Source organism: Salvelinus fontinalis, chromosome 6, assembly GCF_029448725.1.
Source record: "Salvelinus fontinalis isolate EN_2023a chromosome 6, ASM2944872v1, whole genome shotgun sequence".
Taxonomy (NCBI): Eukaryota; Metazoa; Chordata; class Actinopteri; order Salmoniformes; family Salmonidae; genus Salvelinus; species Salvelinus fontinalis.
Genome location: NC_074670.1, coordinates 56828834 through 56849317, shown reverse-complemented (window position 1 = coordinate 56849317; position 20484 = coordinate 56828834).

The window sequence follows — 20484 nt, the reverse complement described above, 5'->3', positions numbered from 1 at the left end:
AATTTGTGTGAGATTGAGGGCATCAATCTTAGATTGTAGGATGGCCGGGGTGTTTAGCATGTCCCCGTTTAGGTCACCTAGCAGCACTAGCTCAGAAGATAGATGGAGGGCACTCAATTCACATATGGTGTCCAGGGCACAGCTGGGGGCAGAGGGTGGTCTATAGCAAGCGGCAATGGTGAGAGACTTGTTTCTGGAATGGTGGATTTTTAGAAGTAGAAGCTTGAATCCTTTGGGCACAGCCTTGGATAGTACGACAGAACTCTGCAGGTTATCTCTGCAGTAAATTGCCACTCCGTCCCCTTTGGCAGTTCTATCTTGTCGGAAAATGTTATAGTTAGGGATTTCAGAGTTTTTGGTGGTCTTCCTAAGCCAGGATTCAGACACGACTAGGACATCCAGGTTGGCAGAGTGTGCTAAGGCAGTGAATAAAACAAACTTGGGGAGGAGGCTTCTAATGTTAACATGCATGAAACCAAGGCTTTTACGTTTACAGAAGTCAACAAATGAGAGCGCCTGGGTAATGGGAGTGGAGTTAGGCACTGCTGGGCCTGGATTAACCTGTACATCGCCAGAGGAACAGAGGAGGAGTAGGATAAGGGTAAGGCTAAAGGCTATAAGAACTGGTCGTCTAGTACGTTCGGAACAGAGATTAAAAGGAGCAGGTTTCTGGGAACGATAGAATAGATTCAAGGCACAATGTACAGACAAAGGTATGGTAGGATGTGAATATAGTGTAGGTAAACCTAGGCATAGTGACGATGAGAGAGATATTGTCTCTAGAGACATAATTTAAACCAGGTGATGTCACCGCATGTGTGGGAAGTGGAACTGAATGGTTAGCTAAGACATATTGCGCAGGGCTAGAGTCTCTACAGTGAAATAAGACAATAATCACTAACCAGAACAGCAATGGACAAGGCATATTGACATTAGGGAGAGGCATGCGTAGCCGAGTGATTATAGGGGTCCAGGGAATAGTTAAGCTGGCTGGAGATACAGCGATTCAGACATCTAGCACGCCAGGGATAGCAAGCTAGCAGAAGGGCCTTAGAGGTACGCCGTGACGGAAGAAGTCTGTTGTAGCCTTCGTGCGGAGCCTCCTCGTGCAGACCAGCCGTGATGGATTAGTAGGGTTCCGTGTAGTAAAGGTGCCCAGTCCAATTGTCAAAATGGGTATAGTGGCCCAAGAAATTGGCCGATGTACCTATTCAGCTAACAGCCCGATATGCTCTAGACAGCTAGCGGGCTGCGGCTAGCAGGCTAGCAGATGGGTATTCAGGGGACGTCGCGACGGAGGGGCCTGTTGCACAAAGAACCCTTGAGCAGATTACGTCGGTAGTCCAGTCGTGATGGATTAGCAGGGCTTCGTGTAGTGAAAGGGGTCCATGCCAATTGGCAAAATAGGTATTGTAGCCCAAGGAGTGGCTGATGGACCTCTTCAGCTAGCCAGGAGATGGGCCTAGCATGGGCTAGCTCCCGGCTAATTGGTACTTGCTTCGGGAGAGACGTTAGCCATGAGTAGCAACTTGGATTGCAGCTATCTGGATAATGGACAAAGAAGAATATGGAAAATTAAGTTGTGGCAACAGGAGTGGGAGGGGGGGGGGGGGGCAGTGGTGTGCAGTCATAACTCAAAAAGTGGGGGTGTGGCTATCCTGTTCTCAAAAGGTTTTTTGCCTTTGTCATATGAGGTTGAAGAGGTAGTTGAGGGGAGGTTATTAAAAGTTAGAGGGAGATATAAAAACGTCACTATGTATTTGATAAATGTATGTGCCCCAGTAGTGGCAGTTGAGAGGGTGTTTTTTAGTGACTATCAAATAACATTGAGAAATATAATAATGAGGATTATTTATTTCTTGCTGGGGATTTCAACTGCAGAGTCATTGATTTCACAAAGAACCTCAATGACTTATTGTAACACATGAACTATGATATTTGGCGGAGTCAATATGGAGGCACAAGACAATACACATGGGCGAATGTGAGCGAGGACACCAACTCTGGCCAGGTTAGAAAGATTGGTGCTCAAAACAATAAAACCTGTGATAACACCAGTAGGATTTTCTGATCATTGTTTAATAACAGAGGTGGTGTACATTAACGCTGTAAAACCCAAAAGTGCATACTGGCGTTTTAATCTAACTTTATTTGCTCACTTATGCTCACTTCAGGAAATGTTTCCGTTTTTTTCTGGGAGAGGTGGAGGTCTGAAAAGGCCAGTTTTGTATCTCTTCAACAGTGGTGGGATATAGGGAACATCCAGATTCAACAATTATGTAATCAGTACATGATGAATGTCAGCATAGATATCACCAGATCACTGAACGTCCTATAGTCTGAAATAGTGGAACTCCTGAAGTTAGTTGAGACCACAGGAGATCGAGGACATACTAAGGCACCAAGAGGAAAAAAGCCACATTGGCAGACCTGTTGGTTATCAGAGCACAGGGGGCATTGGTGAGAAGTACGTTTCAGGGAATCTCTGAAATGGATGCCTCATCCAAATTTTTCTTCGGTTTAGAGAAAAATAATGGACAAAGAAGAATTTTTTATTGCCTCAAATCAGCTGTTGGACAGGAGCTCACTAGCCCAAGTGAAATTAGAAAGAGGGCAGTAGAGTTCTATGCTGAGCTCTACAAGTGTGAGGAAAAAAAGGATAAAACAGTGACACAGCAGTTCCTTGATGGGCTCCCACAGGTGGCTGCAGAAGCTCAGGTTGAACTACAGGTGACCCTGGGAAGGTGAAGAACTGGAGGTCGGTGGCCTTAATGTGCACTGATTATAAATCTTTGTCCAACAGGCTGAGGGAGGTGATGGGGCAAATCATACGGACCAGTCCTACTGTGTTCCCGGCAGACAGATAAGGGATAAGATTTCCCTGATTCCAGATTTTTGGGATGTCTCTAAGGCTATTGGGTTGGATGCTGGTCTAATTTCAATTGATCAGGAAAAGGCATTTGACTGAGTTGAACACCAATACCTATGGTGCACTTTTGAGGATTTTAGTTTCAGCTCTGGTTTTATTGCCATGATCAGGGTGATATGATGACATTGAAAGTGTATTGAAAGTTAACGGTGGCTTGAGTGCTCATTTTAAAGTGTGTAGAGGAATTAGGCAGGGATGTTCGTTGTCTGGAATGTTGTACGTCATCGCTATAGAGCCACTACTAAATAACATTAGTAGTCGCACTGAAGGGGCGTACCTTTCAGAGGATATTCCTCCTATTCTTCTCTCAGCCTATGCTGATGATGTAGTTTTTGGTGAAAAATCAAGCGGAGGTGGATAGTTTGAGTCTTATGGTTGATCGGTTTAAGGGAATATCCTCTGGAAAGGTAAATTGGGAAAAAGGTTGTGCTTTACAGATTGGGAAATGGTCTGGAGGGATCATGGCTTTGCCAGGGGAGTTGGAATGGTGTAAGGGAGGTTAAGTATCTTGGAGTGTACCTAGGGGATGAGGGGACAATGGAACAAAATTGGAATGGGGTGGTTGAAATGGTGGAAGGGAAGATGAGGAGATGGCTGTGGTTGTTATCTCAAATGTCATACAGGGGGTGCACTATTATTAACAATGTGGTTGCCTCTGCACTGTGGCATCGGTTGTCATTTTTAGAGCCACCGTCTGGCCTTCTGGCCAAGATACAGGCAATGATTGTAGATTTTTTGGGGAATAAATATCATTGGTTTTCACAAAGTGTTTTGTATTTGTCAAAAGAGGAGGGGGTGGGGGGACAAGGTCTTGTACATCTTGCTCGTAGGGCTTCTGCTTCCGGTTTCAGTTTAATCAAAGGTTTCTTTATGGATCAAAAAATGTGGTGTGGAGAGGGGTGGCAGGTCTGGTATTACAGAATGTAGGTGGATTAGATTTAAAGAAGGCTTAATTTTTGGTTGATGGTAGCCAGATTTCTAGGGATGGAGAACCTCCGTTTTACAGAGGCCTTTGGATTTGTCGTGTCTTTGGCTATGCCGGATTAAGTGATATGACATGCTATTCTATAAAAATCCTTTCTCTGTAATTAATATTACCTGATTAAGCTAATCAGGTAGATAATTACCAAGAAAGTCAGGGCACCACGAAAGAATGTTTATAGAGCTGTTATCTTCCGAATAAACTCTTAAAGACCTAGTAATATTTTACATCAATAGCAGTCAATATTAATCGTCACCTTATTTCAGTCTCATCTGAAAGTTGTAAATTCTTGGTTATTGTCACGCCCTGACCGTAGAGAGCTTTTATGTCTATTTTGGTTTGGTCAGGGTGTGATTTGGGTGGGCATTCTATGTTAATTTTCTATGTTTTGTATTTCTTTGTGTTTGGCCAGGTGTGGTTCTCAATCAGATGCAGCTGTCTATCGTTGTCTCTGATTGAGAATCATACTCAGGCAGCTGTTTCCCACCTGTGTTTTGTGGGTAGTTGTTTTCTGTTTTGTGTCTGCACCAGACAGAACTGTTTCGTGGTGTTCCATTTTGTCTCAGTGTTCAGTTTAAATAATTAATCATGAATACTTACCACGCTGCGGTCCGATCCTTCTCATTCCGACGACGAACGTTACAGTTATCTTCACGAACACTGGCTAACAAGTTGAATCAGCAATACAAACTTTGGTTTAATTATTTATTTACTAAATACCTAACTAATCACACAGAATTACATATACACAGAATGCAAATGATGTCATACAGAAAACGTCCCTGGTGGACGGAACCGGCATGACGGCTGGTTACACAAAGGAATGGGGGTTGGGTTTAAGTGAAAGAGCGGGAAGACTGAGGAACAAAGGGAGAAGCTATGCTATCGTAAATACAGTATCTTATGCATTCTAAATTACCGCCCATTTGGAAAAGGAAAATGCAATACATATTTACTCTGAGCTGTGCCTCAATAGGCTGGTTGTAGATGGAAGGCCGTGTTGCCCAACAGAGATCTTCCTGTTATTGGAAGAATGTCTCTGGTGGTAAACTGGATACGTTGTAGTATCGTTGTTGAGTGTTAGACTGGATCCGTCGTCCATCCTTTCCTAGCACACGTTTACAGCGGCCGCTGCTAACTCAACGGCTAGGAGGTATCACTTCTGTAGTGAATAAGAGTTCAAAGTTCATACCATTCGCAACCAAAGCTCACACTGAGGTTGGCTTAGTTCTGTAGTTGACATGTTAGTCCTTTTAACGTGGGACCGTCGTCCTCACGTCCTCGGAACAGGAGGTTACATTTTCGTCAAGGGCTTTATATAGTGGTAGGAGAGAGGGCATGTTTCATAGTTTACAACCAATGTCTCTTCACATGGGCAGGCCACTGAGTGAGCAGAGCTTTACCCTTATGAAAACCCAATTCTCTCATTTGGAAGCTAAAATTCCATTTAATCTTTTCACAAATAGTTTCATATTTAAACATTTAAATTGCACAACAATTCCATGTGATTCTGATAACTATAATGTGTAGACTTTCCAGGATACAGTTTATGTCATCCTATCATTATTAAGAATGTCTCAGATGACAACCGAACTGACATATTCATTAAGTACCAACGCATATTTTCAACTGGTTGGATTACCGAAATATGGTTCCTTTCCCCCCACCTTTTGATGTTCCCTGACTCTCTATGTTTAACAAGGGCTTTTCAAGAGTCCTTCAGTAGAGTCAAGAGAGGAAAGGGAGAAAGGTATTTATGGGGGGGGGGGGGGGGGGGGGGGGGGGTCATAAACCTTGCCCACAGGCCAACGTCATGACAGAGTACAATGAAGTTGTCCAGGCGCACTAAGGCGGAGTCAGTGCATTGGCTGTTGGAGGAACCTCTGGTGAATTGGGCAAGACTGGATTGTACAACTGAAGCTGTTCCACATTTCTCCAAGATGCTGGTGAAGGGAAAAGTCATCACCCTAAGGAAGTTAACCTGTCTAGGATCAGCGTGGCGCTAGCGGCACACCCCCCCCCCCCCCCACTGAAAAACCAGTGCCGCGAAATTCAAAAAAAATATATTTTTAAAATATTTAACTTTCACACATTAAAGTCCAATACAGCTAATGAAAGACACAGATCTTGTGAATCCAGTCAACTTGTCCGATTTTTAAAATGTTTTACAGGGAAGACACAATATGTAAAGATGTACATCTATTACCTAAAAACACATTAGCATAATCCACCATCTTTTATTTGTCCACCAACACCAGTAGCCATCACCAATTCGACTAAACTAAGATATTTATAGCCCCTAACCAACAAAAAAACTCATCAGATGACAGTCTGATAACATATTTATGGTATGGGATAGGTTTTGTTAGAAAAAAGTGCATATTTCAGGTATTTGGCATAGGTTACAATTGCACCCACCGTCACAAATGGAATAGAAAAACTACTTAGAGCAACGTGTTTACCTACTTACTAATCATCAAACATTTCGTAAAAATACACAGCATACACGAATCGAAAGACACAGATCCTGTGAATACAGACAATATTTCAGATTTTCTAAGTGTCTTACAGCGAAAACACAATAAATCGTTATATTAGCTTAGCACATAGCAATTAGCAGCCCAGCATTGATACTAGCCAAAGTGAGCGATAAAAGTCAACATCGCCAAAAGATATTAATTTTTTCACTAACCTTCTCAGAATTCTTCCGATGACACTCCTGTAACATCACATTACAACATGCATATACAGTTTGATCGAAAATGTTTATATTTAGCCACCAAAATCATGGTTAGACAATGTGAAATGTAGACAAGCTGGTAAAGAAAAAGTCCTTGCGCCACTTAGACAGTGATCTACTCTTATACATAAATACTCATAAACGTGACTAAAAAATATAGGGTGGACAGGGATTGATAGACAATTTAATTCTTAATACAATTGCGTTATTACATTTTTTAATTTATCCTTACTTTTCAATACAGTTTGCGCCAAGCGAAGCTACGTCAAAAAACATGGCGTCCTAAGCCACTAAAATGTTTCGACAGAAACACGATTTATCATAATAAAAATGTCCTACCTTGAGCTGTTCTTCCATCAGTATCTTGGGCAAAGGATCCTTTCTTGGGAGGAATCGTCTTTTGGTGGAAAGCTGTCCTCTTGCCATGTGAAAATGCCAACTGCGTTCGGGATGAACTGAAAGCGTGCCCACCTATTCACAGCGTTAAAGAAATAAATGTCCCAAAATTGCACTAAACGGATATAAATTGCTATAAAACGCTTTAAATTAACTACCTTATGATGTTTTTAACTCCTATAACGAGTGAAAAGATGACCGGAGAAATATAACAGGCTAAACTAACGCTTGGAACAGGAGAGGGTCGGTGTTCTCCACGCGCGTTACGCAGCAAGAAAAGACTTGCTAGCTACAGGGTTTTTTCATTTGTAGTGCCTGTGAACGCGCAATCGACTCCATTGGAATCGTCATCACGTAAAGGCATCCAGGGGAAGACGTAAGAAGTGTCCGTATAGTCATAGCAAAATCAGTGCCGTTTTAACTGACTTCAGAACAGTGGCCAACATTTCTGAAATCTGAATCCATGTCAGGGAAATTGCTGTAGAATGGGCTCTGTTCCACTTAGAGACAAAATTTCAACTCCTATAGAAACTATAGACTGTTTTCTATCCAATAATAATAATAATATGCATATTGTACGATCAAGGATTTTGTGGGAAGCCGTTTCAAAAATTAGCCAAATTAGCATAAATAGTCTAAACAGCGCCCCCATTCCCAACAGGTTAATGGACATGGCTGGGCTCACATTAATGGATGGAGGACAGGTGGCTGAACATTTGGGGGTGAGGTCAGAAAGGATTGTCGGACAACTTCTGGGAAGTTGCAGGAAGGCTCTGTCAACAAGAGTTACAAGAAAAAGGCACAAGATGAAACCGCCCCAATTCCAAGACTAGGGATTACACCCAGTATCCCAGAGTCAGACAGAAAGGCTTTAGTACTGGATTTGAGAGGGTTGGAAGAGGTGGGTTTGGATGAGGTGAATGGGAAGGAGTTAATTGAAAAATAGAAAAGACACTTCTTGGAGGGTAAAGCTGGGCCTTGATGGCAAGGTAAAGCCAGCATGGAGAGCACTGTACAAACCACCGGTACAAAAGGTTATTGGTGATATGCAATGGATGGTTTTCCATGGTATCACTGCAGTTAATGCTTTTGTATCGGTCATTAATTCGAATGTTGGAGATGGATGTCCCTTTTGTAATATAAGAGAAAATAAAATCACTGTTTTATGGAGTGTGACAGGATAAAACCTCTTTTTGAAATACTAGAGACTTTGTTTACAGTTGTAGGGGAGATTCTCAATAACGCTGTTTTAAATTTGGGGGTTTCAATAAATTAAGCAACAGAGAAGAAAATGTCACTGTTAAATGTGATTTTTGGTCAAGCTAACGTGTACATTTAGGTAGGAAAAAGGGATATGGTAAGGATGTAATATGTGTTTTTAAAGGATTAGAAAAAGCGAGAATAAAAGTGGATTTTGAGTTATTCTCGGCTGTAAAAGATCTCCCATTGTTTGAGGAGAAGTGGACTTATGAAGGAGCGATATGTTTTGTGGAGTAGGGGAAATAATTTTTTGTTGATGAAATAAGTTGAATGTAAATAATTTAAATGTTTTATTTAATTTATTTGTTCTTTTACGTGTTTATTTAAGAATGACACATTTGATGTGCAATTTCTGAAAACGCAGTGTGACAATATTTGTGTTAATACTTGAGCATAAAATAAAGGTTTTTATTAAAACTCAAACTGTCTGTCTATGTCTCTCTCTCTCCAATCTTATTTTATTGAATTTGCACTGCACTTTATATTTAAATTCTCTTGAAATAACTCTTTGCATGTTTCTTGAATTTTTTTAGGAACTGAGTTTAGCTCCAATGTGGTTTAGCCTTGAAGGTACAACGATGGTATTTTAAGAAATGAATCCAAAAAGGCAGCTGTGGGGGATAATGTCTTATCTACTATCAGCTTTTCTCTATCTAAAGTTCAATATATCTGTCCAGAGATCAGTTAATAACATGGCACCTCTGGGCCACATCATTCTTGGTCTGTTTCAATTAGAGCTTCTTATTGCCCCAAGTACCCTTCCCCCCGACGGCCTGACACTATGTAAAAAGTGCCACAACTACCCAGAGGTGACAGAAACCAAATGGTGAATGCTGCCCCACAGTGAGTCTCATGTTACACAGGCTAACATTGTCTAGTCCACCTCCACTCGATAACGGTTTGGCTCCCCTTCCAGCCTTTTCTATTTTCAAAGGGAAGCAAAGGGATGGCTATTCATTAAAAAGTCTGACTAAAGGCAGCTCCAGACACAAACTCTCCCTCTCACTCTCTCACTCTGAAGTTGACACGTTAAGTAACTCTCCATTCCCTCAGCCAGGGAATTTAAGCTCAGCAAAGAACTCAGAGTAGTTCTTTTTTTAACAAGGTTTTTGATTTCTCAACCACTTAAGCTTTGACAGGCACTCTTCAGACAGAGGCCAATAAAGCACAAAGCTAGTTACATTCATAGCCACATGTATAATAGGCTTCTGGATGGAGTGACATGTTTGTCAGTTTCAAAGGAAGTAGTAAAGGTGGTTTGGCAAGTGTCATAGTTTAGTTTCTCTATTGGTATATTCTGCTCTTCCACTTTTAGATGTCTGGAACTCTGACAGTATGTCAAGACATGCCAAATCAAAGGTTTTGTATGAGGCTCTACATCTCTATAGGCCTGGATGCCATTGTCTAACATTGAGAGAGAATATGCCTGTTATGCATGTCAAATGCCTACCTCGAGACTGCTCACTTACAAAAATGAAATCAGAAGGTTACATATCTCCCTGGATATTACACCATCTAAGAAAAATGTCAACCCAGAAATCTATTTTCTGTTTGTCATTTCTGCTGTGACCAAGTTTAGAATACTAACTGTTTGTGGCTGTTATAGCATGTGTTTGTTCCCCCCCCAAAAAAATCCTTTTTGGGGGGAAATCAGCTAACTCCCTGCATTTCAATACATTTTTCCATGGTACAGAGAGAAAAGTTGCAGTTTTAAAGCTAATTTCCTGCTATTCTACACATTTTGATATCATATGCTATCAGAGAGAGGGGAGGGGAGAGAGGGGAAGGGCACTGTGATTAGTCTCCTCTGGGATATCCTGGTAGGACACTGCGATTAGTTGTCTCTGGGATACCTGGCAGGGAAAATAAGGCATAAGGTCATCAGAGTATTCATTAGCTCCGTCTTTCCTCCAGCAGGGGAATTCTACAGCTTTCATTCCCTCAGGGCCTGCTGGTTGCTGGCTGGGTATAAATAGGATGGCAGGCTCGATGGGGCAAGTGGTCTGATCTGCCAGCTCAGCGTCCAGTCCCCTGCCTGGCTGTGTGGCAGGGAACAGAGGGCAATGTATATCCCAATGCCTGGCAGGTCACAGCAGGGGATGTGTATCCCAACTCCGCTTCCTCATCACGTCTATGGACTGCACCCTAAAGAAATAGTCCTCTCTGAGTGGCCCACAGTGAGGGAAGAGTCCTGGCACACCTTTACTCTGCAGTCACTCTGATGAATGTTCTACTCCAGAGACCTGGTGATCATGTCTTACACAATTACATCTCTTTATCGATCATCTGAGTAGAAGCACACCAGAGTTACAGAGGAGGTGCCGTAGATGGAGGGATAGGCTCAAGTAAAACTAATCTATGCAGGTTTATGAGAATCTGCTCAGTATAGTCCAATAGAATGGCACTTTCAATTTCAGAGGTGTTTTTTGTATTGGCTGAACTATACATTACATTTTAGCTCATCGAGTTACTTGACCTTTGTTTGTTTATGAGGTGTTACAGGCCTAGAAGTTTGCTTTGAGGATCTTACTCTTACCACATAAATAAGGTCAACTTTTCACTTCACTGAAATATAATTAAATGAACTATTTCACAAAAATAAATACTATTATTTTTGTAGGACATATCTTTGTGTATGTTTTGTGCATGGGAGGTGTGGAGGCAGATTATATTGTTTGTGAAGGAAAGAATTTTGAAAAGAGTTTTCTGAAAGAACTCGATTAGCAGTCCTGGAGCCAATCTCTCCCTGGATGTGCTATCGCAGTCAAACATTCCACATGACAAGACTTTTCCCCTGCGTTCCAGGAAGGTGACATTTCTGGGAGTAAATGGTCCATCACAGTGTCTTTGTTCCCCTCCACCTTTCCACTAGAATCTCTCCCCCAACCTTCCCTCTGTCTCTGTCCTCCTTCCCCAGTATATTTCCCATTCCTCCCTTGCCCCTGTACCTATCTCCATTCTCCTTGCACCAGTATATGCCCCATTCCTCATCCCCGAGTTTGTCCCCATCCATCCTCACCCACCAGTCTCTGCCCCCTCCTCTCTTCTTGTCTCCATCTTTCTCTATCCTCCTCACTCTCCGGTCCATTCTCCCTCCCAGTCAGTTAAACCAGCTCCATTGGAGGTTGCAAATGGCTTTAGGAGCAGTTTCTCCATCGCCGGCAGAAAACAGCAGGTCTGCTGAGCTTTTCTGAGAATGGGGGACTTTTTATCTGGGGCTTTCCCGCCATCATCCTGCCAATAGAGACCGCAGCAAATGCTGCACAGCCGTTCATGCTCCTCAGCAAGATAAGGCTCCCAGACAGAAGTCCTTTCTGCTAGGCCCCACTCACTACAATGGAGAGCAGACAGAAGTCCTTTCTGCTAGGCCCCACTCACTACAATGGAGAGGAGACAGAAGTCCTTTCTGCTAGGCCCTTATCACTACAATAGAGTGGAAAGGAAATACGTGACCGACACACCTGAAAGTTTTGAACCAGTTTAACTCCCTATTCAAGTTGAGCCTTCTGTTTTATCCATAAATTGGAATTGTGTGTGTCAGCTGAAGAAGTGAAGTGTAATTGATCTTGCAGGGAAGGAAGAATCTAGACATACCTTTAAACCACGTGGCTTTGCTGTCACGAACATTGTTGTAAGAATTGGACCAAAATTCAGTGTGGTTTGGGCTCATCATCTTTATTAAGAACAAAACGAACGTGAAGCTATGCAGTGCTCAAGGCAACTATACACAAACAAGATCCCACAACCAACAGGTGGGAAATAGCTGCCTAAGTATGATCCCCAATCAGAGACAACGATAGACAGCTGCCTCTGATTGGGAACCATACCAGGCCAACCTAGAAATAAAGAAACTAGAATGCCCACCCTAGTCCCCCCCCGACCTAACCCAAAATAGAGAATAAAGGATCTCTAAGGTCAGGGCGTGACATTTGCATACTGTTTTCTCTGCTTCCGAGCATAGTACTTGTATTGGTCATGCTGTACAGGACATTACTCTTCAGCTATAGATACTGTAGATATCTGTTCAATACATCTGATGATCTTTTGAAACACTTAGCTTTTTGTTCTAAACACCTGGAAACAGATGTACCTATTTCAATTAAATGAGACCGAGAACATATTTCTATGGATTCACCACTTGAAGTCAGTTCAGTTGCTATGCAACATGAAGACAATGTCTCGGCTTTGTGGTTATTTTCTCCTCAGCCTTGTCGACTACTGCTGCTTTGCTACTAAATGTCCCCTGTGTTTTCAGACGGCCTTGTGGGAAATGTTACTGTCAGTGGGTTTGAGGAGTGGGAATCAGTTTGACGTTTTCCCAACCATGACGGGCACACTTAAATTACAGAGACCCAGAAGAGGCCCAGGCAATCCAACCCGTTTGTCTCATGAATAAAAAGTATTTGTTTGATAATACAGATGTGACCAGTAATAATGTGGAAATAGTTAGGTCTGTGGTGCAGATTGAGTCAGTCGTTCCCCCCTTTTTTATGCAGTCTTAGAGTAAAATCTGACATATCCTTAGCAGCATGCCAATCATGCTTAATTTGACTTTTTCTTGGTACTGTGTGTACCAAACGTTCACTTGAATGCAGTTTGTTGCACATGACCTTTTTTGAATGTCCCGATTGAACCTTTACATGTGTCACCAAGCTTTGCAGAACACCGTCATAATCAGAGAGAACTGTGGTAGAAAACTGAGGCAGTACAAATCACAGTATAATAGAATGTGTTTACATTGATGTTGTTTTGTTACCCCAAAGACATCAATTTAGAAAATGTTCTTTACTTTGACTGCTAGAGGGAAATTAATTTGTTTTGGGTCATTTTCTATGACCACAGCAGTGCTAATAACCAGTTAAAACAACAGCCCATGTCAATGATGTGATTGGTTTCATTTTTTGTTTATTTAAAGTGTTTTTGCTTGTCTAGTAAGAAATGTACTTAGTCACAGCGGTCCGAGACAATAGCAAGCAGGAATCTCCGAGCCAATGGCAGCACCCTGGGAAACAGTAAAGCCATTTCGCTCCGGCAGACCACTTAATAGCTTTGGCCGATGCAGAGGCTGGTAATCCATCAGTCAATTGGGCCAGACAGAGATGAGCAGTCTGCTCAGTGCCCTGACCAATGTGTGAGGAGACATGGGGAAGGACAATGGAGCTCCTCTCATGGCCTCTGGTGATGAAGAAGCCTGACTCACTTTAAATTACATTTGGAAGATAGCAAGGCGGCACTTCACCTGAGCTGGCTGTAGACCATTTTGAAGTGTAATATAGAGGTCTTGAGGTTTTTGTTTTTATGTTGAGGCCCATCTGTCCTTCTGAACCTGTAAACCTAAGCTGTCCTTTGAACTATGTGACCATAGCGGTCTTTGGACACCTGTTGTTGTTCATGCTGACAGGGCTATGTGTGTATGTGTATAGCTGAGATGAGAATGCCATATTGCACTAGAGAGCAGTGGGCTGGTACCTATACTCTACCTCTAATTTTTTTTTTTTTTTTTTATTTTTTTTTTTTATTTTTTTTTTTTTACCATTATTTTACCAGGTAAGTTGACTGAGAACACGTTCTCATTTGCAGCAACGACCTGGGGAATAGTTACAGGGGAGAGGATGGGTAATATCTGAAGGAAGTCAAACATTGTGTTTGTAGCCAATTATAGAGAGCAACACTGTATTATAGTCAGAGGCCTCAAACATCAGAATCAGCCACTCTTGCCCCATCTATTAAACAGTAATTTACAACTACAGATTTGCGGTTATATTAAATATGTAGCCTACATTTGAGGAGTGCTGAAACATATTGTTTTGCTACAGAATGTCAGGCTATTTCTGTGTGTGTTCTCTGTGGTTAACTCTGCCCACTTCCCAGTCATCTTTAATGCAAAATCCCACCTCTTACAGGGGGTAGAGAGTAAGTCTAATGTGAAAAAAGTTGAACCCAGAAAGTAATTTCCTCTCTCTCCTCATTCCAGCATACAGGCAGACAGTCCGTCTAACGGCCCTGCGACAATATAGCCATCGGGCGTCCAGCATTGCCATCAGCCGTCAGCTGATGAGGAAATTCTTCTTTTGAAATCAATGAAAGCTGCTTCACTGCCCGTGTTGCGCTCGCTTTGCGTCATGTCTAATGGCAGCGTTCAAGCTCAAGAATCGCAGAGGTTCAATTCTCGATGGCGTATTCATTCTATATTCTGAATTTAAATAGTGATAAATAAAGTTGATTTTGGTTGCACATGGCCTCCACTAGACACCACTGGTTATTTTAGTAAAATGTATTAAGTCAAAATGCTACTACTACCAGCTAGCTAACTACATTGACTAGCTTGGTTCACAATGTAAACAAAAGCAACTTGTGTAAGGGATGGATTGACATTTATAGAATGATTACCTGGAGGAAAATGGAGGAGGGTCATGCTTTTTCAATTTCAGTCAGGGGGAGGGTTTACAGGCTCAAAATGGACAGAAACAAATAACTTTCTTCTGGCTCTGGAGTGTTGAGGATGACGATGAACATCTGACCAGACTCACCAGCATTCAGCTTTCAGTCTCAGCCTGCATGGAGAGAGCTAGCCCTATACAATGGGCTGGTTGAATCAGGAGGTCTGCTGCTCTTCTCATTCATCTCGAATATTACCTCTGGAAATGGCCAGATGTTATATGAATGAAGGGTAGCATATTATTATATTGCCCGTAACACTGTTGGTCCTATCTGTTTGGGGTCAAACTTTAAACGTTGTAGTTTTTCACCCTTGGCTTGCCATGGCAGTGACCTTTAACCATTTCTGTTGTTAAACATTTTAAAAGCAGAGAGAGCACGCCTCCATCCACATCGACGGGGCCACAGTGGAGAGGGTCAAAAGCTTAAAGCTCCTTGGCGTGCACATCACTGACAACCTGAAATGGTTCCTTCACACAAACAGTGTGAGAGTATCCTTTCGGGCTGTATCACCGCCTGGTATTGCAATTGCACTGCCCGCAACCGCAGGGCTCTCCAGAGGGTGCTGTGGTCAGCCCACGCTTCCCCGGGGGCACACTGCCTGCCCTCCAGGACATCTACAGCACCTGGTATCACAGGAAGGCCAAAAAGATAATCAAGGACGTCAGTCACCCGAGCCACGACCTGTTCACCCCGCTACCATCTAGAAGGCGTAGACACTAAAGGTGTATCAAAGCTGGGACCTAGAGACTGAGAAACAGCTTCTATCTCCAGGCCATCGGAGTGTTAAACAGTTACCACTAGCCGGCCTTCGCCCAGTACCCTGCCCTGAACATTAATCACTGTTCTAGCCGGCCACCACCTGGTACTCTACCCTGCACCTTAGAGACTGCTGCCCTATGTACATAGTCATGGAATCCTGGTCACTTTAATAATGTTTATTTTACTCTGAGTGTACAAAACATTAGGAACACCTTCCTAATATTGAGTTGCACCCCCTTTTGCCCTCACAGCAGACTCAATTATTCTGGGCATGGACTCTACAAGGTGTTGAAAGCGGTGGGGAAGGATACCAAAACATTTCTGTAGCATTGAAAGTCCTCAAGAACACAGTGGCCTCCATCATTCTTAAAGGGAAGAGGTTTCTAACCACCAAGTCTCTTCCTAGAGCTGGCCCCCCGGCCAAACTGAGCAATCGGGGGAGAAGGACCTTGGTCAGGGAGGTGACCAAGAACCTGATGGTCACTCTGACAGAGCTCCAGAGTTCCTCCATGGAGATGGGAGAAACTTCCAGAAGGACAGCCATCTCTGCAGCACTCCAACAATCAGGGCTTTTTGGTAGAGTGGCCAGACGGGAGTCACTCCTCAGCAAAAGGGACATGACAGCCCGATTGGAGCACCTACAGAACTCTCAGACTATGAGAAACAAGGTCTGATGAAACCAAGATTGAACTCTTTGGCCTGAATGCCAAGCGTCACGTCTGAAGGAAACCTGGTACTATCCCTACGGTGAAGCATGCTGGTGGCAGCATCATGCTGTGGAGGTGTTTTTCAGCGGCAGGGACTGGGAGACAGGTCAGGATCGAGGGAAAGGTGAACAGAGCAAAGTACAGAGAGAGCCTTGATGAAAACCTACTTCAGAGCACTCAGGACCTCAGACTGGGGCGAAGGTTCACTTTCCAACAGGAAAACGACCCTAAGCGACCTTAAGCACACAGCCAAGACAAGGCAGGAGACAACGCTGGACAAGTCTCTGAATGTCCTTGAGTGGTCCAGCCAAAGCCTGGACTTGAACCCGATCAAACATCTCTGGAGAGACCTGAAAATAGCTGTGCAGCAACATTCCCCATCCAACCTGACATAGCTTGAAAGGATGTGCAGAAAAGAATGGGAGAAACTCCCCAAATACAGGTGTGCGAAGCTTGTAGCGTCATAACCAAGAAGATTTGAGGCTGTAATCGTTGCCAAAGGTGCTTCAACAAAGTACTGATTTTACTTATGTAAATGCGATATTTCAGTTTCTTATTTTTTATAAATTTGCAAAAAATTCGAAACATGTTTTTGCTTTGTAATTATGGGGTAGAATGTGTAGATTAATGGGGAAAAATAAAATTTTATCAATTTTAGAATAAGGCTGTAACGGTAACAAAATGTGGAAAAAGTCAAGGGGTCTGAATACGTTCTGATATTTCTTAATTTCTTTATTTTTCTGGATTATGTGTTTATTGATTTTCTGGTTTGTGGCATTTTTATTGCGTCAAAGTTCCAGGGGGCAGGGTAGGGAGACAGAGAATGGTAGGAGGGAGAACACTGCCTTTTGCAGCGGTATATAGGCCTCTTTTTGTCCATTTCTCTCCTTCCTCAAGCATCCATTACAGTACCTTCCACTGAGACGTGAGTAGTTGTGTCAGGGAGAGTTGAGCCAATCAAGGCTGCTTTGAGGCATTGACTTGGGAAGATAATAAGCATTTTATTCCTCCTAAATCTGGTAACTGTAGATAACACATCCAGGTACTCTCAGGAACCACACATTACCTCCATATGCTTTCTGTTTAATATAATACCCTGAAGTCATCAATCATGCTATTGTGAGGCATTTATGACATTTCCCAATTCGATACCCTCTGTTTGTTGACAATTAATATGGAAAATTAACGACAGATGCTTGATATAATTTTTGGAGGGAAAGAATTCCACAAAGGGTTGATTTAGCTCTGTCACCAGTTTGCTTTTCTTATCCAGCTGGTATTGAATGTTATTTATTTTTCAATTTTTTTGTTGGTGAAATGTAATGTCCTCCAGTGATGCCAGGATCCTTACCTGCCAAATTCTGGGCTGGGGCTGTGTGTGATAGAGCTGGGAATGATTTCCCTTGTCTTTCTATTGGCCATCGATGAAAGGTGAACACGTGCTTATGGATGTTTAACAAGGCCCACTGGCTCCCGGCCCACTCGTAAATAATGGAACTGGAAACTCTCACAAGCCTGCCTTCAGTGGGAGGTGCTCAGTCTAGGAGGCTGGATCCTTTGGGATGAGACTGTCTGCTATGACGTCTCTGTGGCTCAGAAATCCTGGGTCCGTTAATTTGGTGATCGCCCTCCTTACGTTGCTTAAGGCGTGGTTTCTTAAACCATGCATAGGCCCGAAGTAAGATCAGATTCCAGCATTGCTGCAGCTTTCTCTTTCTACTAATTGGTTATTGGGTTTACAGTATGCATGGATTGTCTGAAGATTCTCTCCCTGGATGTTGGATTGGATTAACAAGTAAATATTTGGCAAGCAAATAGTTTCTGTCAGTTTTGAACTGCTCTAAAGATTAGAGTTTAATTCAAACAGACGGAGGTTCCCTTCAAACATTGAATTTCTTCAAATGTTGCCAAACTAAAATCGTCTCCTTCAATCCACTTTAATATTATGAATTCTAATTAGATGAGAACCATTTGTTACGTCCGTGCGTCTGCCTTGCAACATGATGCCAATGCCAGATATCCAACACGCCTGTCACTGGCGCTTAGTGACCTTGTTTCCCTGCGTGTGTAGATGCCTGACAGAGGCTGTCAAGTCTAAAACGTGCCAGCAGGAACTCATTAAATTAACAAATGTGTGCCACAATCACATTGTCCAAGAAGAGCTGCATTCCTAGGAAAAATATTTTATTTATAAGACAAAAGTGGCCTTTCTATAAAACTGATTTTCTAAGGAAATAGTAGACAACGTTAACTTGTGGTTAGCGGAGTTATATGACTTGGGATTTTTTTTTAAATTGTGCACAGCAGAGTGGAAATCCTATTATTGTGTCCATCGGATGTCATCAACACCTCGATACCCCATTTGGCTTAAGGCTAGGCCACAGTGCTAAAGAAAACAATGATGACATTCTACTTGGATTGTCAGAGCAGGTAGAAAAATAATAAGATGCTCTGGATGGGTTGTTGATCAATTCTTATTTATTTTCAAAAAATTCAGCCACTCTTCAATGTTCAATGCCTTTATTTTAAATGGGCATTACCACAAGGATATGTAAAAACATTTGACTGTTTACCTTTGACTCTCTATCACCTTTGTGACATAGCCTTGGTCATGGTCCCTTCCGGCAGTGAACCACAGAAGGGCAAATGTCTTCTAGAGCTCCACCTATTCTAATACTGTATTTGTGAAGTCTGGTTCAGAAATCCTTAGGCCCTACACCGATGCCTCCTGTTCAATTTGTCCTCCAGCCCTAAATGAATGTTCCCATGGTGGAGCAGTGTTATAAAATTAAGCCACTCATATATTATTAGGATTACGAAAATGTATGCACTCACTACTGAAAGTCTCTCTGGAAAAGAGCGTTTGCTAAATGACTCAAATGTAAATGTAATTGTCTGTATGAAGCTGTGTCTGATTAGCATAGGTCTAGGGAGTATACCAAATGCAAAAACAAGCTAGAGTAGCAAGTAGAGGTCAAGTTTTGAACCGATCAGGAAAACCTGACATTGTTGATTATGGTAACTGATGTATAGTAAAATGACAACGGTATACATAGGGCCTTGAACCTGGATATGTTTCTATATATCAAGGCCAAGAGGGTTACAGTACAGCTGAGCATGGTTTTGGAATGTACAGGTATCTGGTAAGATAAGAGTTTCCTGTGTTATACCACTCAACGTCATCATGTTAAGCACTGCCTTTCCCCTCAGCTGAACCAGTGTAGTACCTTTTTCAGTGATCTCAACAGAAGGGGAAAATGCTTCCTCTTGTAGTCCCAGTGTTGAAGATGAGGTACTTCATCATATAGATAACCTGGCAGACAGAGGCAGAACTACGGTATAGGGAATGGGGGAAAGTGGTGCTTGTGAAGTATAGTTCAGCTTGGTTTAAGTTTTTATGATTAATCCAATGCTCAGTAGGTAATCCACTGATACTGAATCTCTGTTGGTCTGCATTGCCTCTGCTGCTAGTCCCCTCCAGTGCGGCCAGAGAAGATTAATGGAGTCAGATGAGCTGATGTGTTCTCTCTCTCCTCCATCACAATGTGGTCATGTTGACTCTCTCTGATAAGACTGTTCACTGAGGGGTCCTCTGATCTCTGCCCGCCACAGGCTTTTGTTCCAATTCTGAATGAACCTATGATAAATAACGTGCTCAATGTTGTGTGAAAATGCCTGTAAACAAACAGAACCCATTAGGCTCAGACGTCAGTTCAACATCTACTTTTGATTTACGTTTGGTTAAGTTGTCAACCAGCGTGACTTCAACAAGAAATGTCATCATGTCATTGGATTTAGGTTTAAAGTTGGGTGAAAAAAAGATGAAAAGCTGTTACGTTGATGACTTTTTGCAAATCCAAATAGTTTTCATGTTCATTCAACTGAAATGATGTGGAATCAAATCAAATCACATTTTATTGGTCACATACACATGGTTAGCAGATGTTAATGCTAGTGTAGCGAAATGCTTGTGCTTCTAGTTCCAACAATGCATTAATATCTAACAAGTAATCTAACAAATTCACAACAACTACCTTATGCACACAAATGTAAGGGATAAATAAAAATATGTCCATATAAATATATGGATGAGCGATGGCCGTGCGGCATAGGCAAGATGCAGTAGATGGTATAGAACAGTATATACATATGAGATGAGTAATGTAGGATATGTAAACATTATTAAAGTGACGTTATTTAAAGTGACTAGTTATACCTTTATTAAGTCCATTTATTAAAGTGGCCAGAGATTGAGTCAGTATGTTGGCAA